General features: G+C 40.0%; 1 long non-coding RNA gene across 1 annotated transcript; it reads left to right on the top strand.

Annotated features, from left to right (window-relative positions):
• Positions 1 to 3932: 3932 nt before the first annotated feature.
• LOC149211915 (uncharacterized) lies at positions 3933 to 5448 on the top strand. The gene is made up of 3 exons (XR_016250191.1): positions 3933 to 4196; positions 4465 to 4611; positions 5300 to 5448. It is a non-coding gene; the product is annotated as an uncharacterized LOC149211915 (long non-coding RNA).

Raw genomic sequence — 5448 nt, 5'->3', positions numbered from 1 at the left:
GTAAAGGAAGTTATGAGTTCAAGACTTATGTTCATGATATTTTGTATCTCCCCTTTTGTATAAATACCTCCCCATAATATGTATTTGGGGTTGGTGATTTTCTCTCTAAGCTACGCTGTAATTTCTGAGACTTCTTAATACAAATGGCTGTTGAAGTTCATGGTTTCTGAGCTGTCTGAATGTGCAAATGGTGTTCTGGGACCTGCTACTGAATTCCTGAGTCATTCGATGGAACAATAAGTTATTCTAAACTTCGTTTTATGTTTTCTGTGTTTACAAATTTCACATATGTTTCATAATCTTGATAACAGGGAGAAAGAATAGCCCAGGATTTGTTTAATTACACCCTGTGCTCAATTTCTGTTATTACTTATGTTTTCCTCAGAATTAGTCATAGATATGAATTCTTAACTGCTCATGTTTGTACTAATTCCTTCACTTTGAATACTGTTTAGGAATTCTTAACTGCTCCTGGACAATACTCATACACTTTCCCTCTGCCAGCTTAATGAAAGATTCTTGATTGCCTTTCATTCCCTGACTTCATTTCATCATTTCAGATTTGAAAATTGTTCCTAGACTGCCTATCTCGCTCTGTAGTACTACCACTTACCCCAAGAAACATTTTCAGCTGTACACTATCCTTGACTCCATGGCCCAATGGAACAGACTATCTTAGACTTTCTCCTTAGCTTTGCTTGGAATCACCATCCAACAAACTTAAAACAAAACCTTGCACATCATAACTAGCCTAAGATACTCCTAAACAAAGCTAAATTAAAAAGAGAGATCCCTCTCTGGTTGCAGGTAGGCTAGGACCTGCAGCTAAAAGATTGGTTAGTGGTTACCTCGGTCGTATTCCCTCCGGGAGGTAGGGAACAACCTGAGTGATAATAGCTCCCTCAGGAGACACTCTAACTCTTACAGGATGCACTCATCACAGAAATCAAGGCCCGGGAGAGTCACGTTCTACAGGAGATGAGCGAGCAGTGCATCAACATTGAGCAATTGGGCCTGCAGCGCAATGAGGCAATGGAGAAGAACAAGAAGATTATGCAGGTAGTAGAAGAAGCCTGCCAGGTGGTCCTAGAGTTCGACATTCAGGCAGAAGAACCGGTGGAGGCACACGTCCGCAAGTTAGCCACAGGGGTGTGCAACGCTCGAGCGGAGATAGCCAGGGTTCAACTGGAGCTGAACCTGTAGATCGCAGAATTGCAATTGAAGGCACAGCCTTCAACTCCGCTAGAAGTCAGCGAACAACATACCATCGTTTTTACAACAGCAATGACAGCGGTTGACAGTGTAGTGGCAGACTGCATGTAGCTTTTTGAATAGTCATTCGAGGTCCTAACAACCCTGCAGGAGGACCCGAATGTAGAGTGCCTGGAGACAGAGGCATGCGAGCTACAATAGAGGTATGACGAGGTAAAAGGGACCACGTAGACGATTGCCATTACGTAGAGGCTTGCATGGATGCAGGAGGCAAAGGCACTCAAGGAATAGGTGGATGCCGCTCGGCATAAAGAAGAAGTCTTAAAAGTGCGCCTACATCCATGGATAGACGAGGCTTATGCAATCACAGCCTCCATTGAAGGAAAGCTCATGAAACTACAGGAATCTCAACAGAAGATTCAGAGCAGCAGTTCAAGAGCTGTCACCGAACAGCTAGTGGAAGAAGTCCAGCAGGCGACCACTCAGTGCACTGCCGACCTTGCAATGATCGAAACAGAGCTAGGAGGTCTTCGTGCTAAGATCTCTGCACCTACAGAGTGACTCGAGGGCGATTCACGATGTTTGTGTTGGGGACCTATTGGGCGCGGGATCCCCCAAGGACAGTTTTGTGGCTAAAAGCCCATATTTTGGTCCAATTTTGTAATCCAAATGTAAAGACTCCGCATTTTGTGGTTGCGGAGCGCGTAGATGTTAAAGAGTCATAGGGTTGTCTACCCTTACTTTGAAAATGTAATGTCGGCTGTAGAATATCTATCGATGGTCTGTGGACCATGGGATTGTATAAATAGAGCTAAGCTCTAAGTAGTTAGAGGCATTAATTAGAGAAAAAATGAAGATCGAACATGTATGAGAGATAGCTCTAAAGTAGAAGTCTAAGTTTTGGGTCGTAGCATAGGTAAAGGCTCTGCAACTGAGTGCGTAGAGGCCTAAAAGTTTGTAGCTAAGTGCGTGGACCCCTACAGCTGAGTGCGCAGGGTGGGTCAAGTCTGTAATTGCCTGAAAGTGTCTATAAAGAGAATTATTCTACAATTTTTGTGTCTTTCTTTCCTATTTATGCATCTGGTTATGTTTGGGTACGAATTTCACTTATAAATATTATATGATGTGCGAATATATGTAATTGTGTTGGTTTAGTGAACGCAAGTAAGAACATCTTTTTACATGGAGCTAACTAAGATCTATAATAAGACAAGTAAGATAATTAGCGTAGTTTGGGAAATATCACAGTTCACTTCCCTATCAATGCGAAAGTATATCAGCCCCAGGTTAGGGTTGCGCGAAAGACGATTGTATCCTTTCGCGAAGGTACTAAAGGGTGGAATAGAGGGCTTAGTAACCTGAGCGAAGGTAGGTATAGCTGGAATAAAATGACATCGCATCCATCTCAAGGGTGCAGAAACTTGGTTCCAACATTCCCCCATACGTCTTCGGGTGAGACTTCAGTCCGCGCTCCGTGGGCTAATGCCGAAAGGGCCAGTAGTGTAGGGATTTGTTTGGCTAACTAACGTTGAACCTGGGTCAGGCCCCTTCAATCCAACAATATATCAAGAAGTACACTTTCCACAAAGGGAGCAGTGACATGAAAATCCAAGAAGGAAAGTGATCGATGGTCGGTGCCCTACCTAGAAGAAGTTCAAACAAATACTTCATGACATCACAAGGAGATCAAGCAAGTGAAGGACCCACGAATAAGAAGTTGTTGATGAATGGACAAGTCCCTAGCTAAGAGGGATTTATAAAAATTTCCCAAGTACAAAGGAGCTTGGACAAGTTCCTTGTCAGAGGAAAATGGGGCATGTCTTCCTCAATTAAGAGGAAGAGATAGACACAACATTCTTGTCTTCACTTGGGAAGAAAGAATGGGAGGATTGGGTGATCATTTGGCATCTGATACTCTTTGAGGATGTGTAGGGCATCCAAGACAAGAGTAGGCAAGATTACTGATATTCTTTGAGGGCTGGGAACCCAAGACAAGAATAGTCCTAGAAGGTCATACTCAGTGAACACCCAGGTGAGTATGTACCTTGAGAGACAACGACTAAGGTGTCTATAGTCGTTGGTCTTGCCAACATTGTGCTCTGATCTATTGAGAGATATAGTACTTAGTCAAGGCCTTTTTATGTGAAAATGTTGGTTATAATGATGCTATACATATGGATTACTAGTCCGACTCTTTTTATGAGATCTCTTTAGTGTTGAATAGCCATGTACCATTTAATGAATACCTCCCTAGTTAAGAGGGAATGTTGAAGGAAAAGTAACTAGGTTCGGTTTTCATTATGACTTGTAACGATAATATTATGAAGAAAATCGTTATTTCTTACATCATGAGTTTCATGAGCAAGTTGTGTTTACCATAGGTCAAAGACTTCTTCTTGATGTATTTAGGATTTTTATGTTTCATCATAATTATTATGAAAGTCATAAGATCAAAGCTCAAAGGATACACTCCAAGACAAGTGTCACTATCATCTTGCAAATCTGCTCTACGAACTGCAGTAAGTAGCCTTGACATGTCAGCTTAGATTCAAAGGCTCTCATGTCGTCTTGATTTATCATCGTTGACCTATATATATATATATATATATAGTGTGTAACGTAGAGTCAATGTACATATATCTTTAAAATAATATATATATTACAGTCATCAAAAAGGGAACGAATACACAGTGATATCTCTCGGTAAGTGAAATTTGGATATCTCTTGAGAAGCTCGATATATCTCTCGAGGTCTGTAAGTGAAGCTCAGATATCTCTCGGAAAGATTGTCTCAGCATATCTCTCAAAGTCTTTGGATCTCATATTACAGTCATCGAATATATAGTGGACATATCTCTAAGGACAGAGTCTCGACATATATCTCAAAAGCTCAGACATATTTCGAAGGACAGAGTCTCAGCATATATCTTAGAAGCTCGGACATATCTCAAAGGCAGAGTCTCGGTGTTTACCTCAGAGTCTCGGTATTTATCTCAAGGTCTCGGTATATCTATATGTGAAGCTTAGTATGCTTTATGAAAGATTGTAAGGATATCTTGAAGCCTCTCAATCATGCTCAGATATATAAGCTTCAAAGATATCCTTGGGACATCCTTTAGAAGTGTGATATATCAGTCATTGTAATGTATATATTTCAGTACTTATAAAAGGATTGCGCATATGCAACTACAACAACAAGTGCTCAACATAACACTATCTGGCAACATAACTTATCTTTGGTGTAATCAACAGGAAATCAGAGTATTATGTCAAGTCAAGAAGAGAAGGTGTCGAAGACAGTGACTGAACAGTGAAGACATAAGGAGAAGGAGAACATTGAAATTAAGATAGTGAATCAAAGAGCAAGCAGTGCAAAGAATAGTGACACTTATCTTGGAGGTAACCTTGTGTTTATTTTTTCAAGGGTCTTGGTATTCATCTAAATATCTATAAGAAGAGATTCAAGGGTTTTACTCTCAAGAGGAGAGGTTTTTCCCTAGCTTGGAGCCAACATCTTGTGTACCTATTTTTATTGTTGATCGTCCATGTTGATAAATGTTTGAATAATTGAAGAACACACTAATAAAACAAATCTAATTGAAGAAGACAACACAAACTATTATCAACAAGTTTGGGAGGAATCACTAAATCATGAATTGCCCTAGATTCTTCAACAACTCTATTCCACTAGATTCAATATCACAGTGACCTTTTTAGCTATTGTAATGGATTCAGAGATAATAGAAATTGAAAGAACAAGTGTTTTTCCATAAGCCCCATTAAAAAGGTAAAAAAAAAATCGTTTCAAGATCTGGTCAATGAATTGAAGTGAATCCGAGGGGAGACACTAAGCAATGGAGGTTGAATAATGGGAGATGGAGGGGAGGGTAGAATACTAGAATGCTTAAAGTAGGAGACAGAGAATTTGGTATATTGTGAAGAAAACCATTTTTACTAATAGAGGAATAACATGTTGACTTACATGCTAAAAAGGCTAAACATTTTACAATTTTCTACTACAATTTACATGATTCTGTGGGGTAAGGATAGACTTGAATGGTTATTTATCTCCTTTTATGTGCTTCAGGATACTATTGGATGATATAAATGGAGTTGGAGGAAATGAGACAGAGTAGGTGATTAACTTTAATTCACACATAAGACCTTTAATGACTTACATTTCACGCACTGGAACATGAAGGGCAAGAGCTCTGGCCACTAGCTCTCTTCCATGAT

This window comes from Pinus tabuliformis, chromosome 1_1, assembly GCF_031772625.1.
Source record: "Pinus tabuliformis cultivar Carrire ecotype Pingquan chromosome 1_1, CPIR1, whole genome shotgun sequence".
Lineage (NCBI taxonomy): Eukaryota > Viridiplantae > Streptophyta > Pinopsida > Pinales > Pinaceae > Pinus > Pinus tabuliformis.
This window is presented reverse-complemented; position numbering and strand designations above follow the sequence as displayed.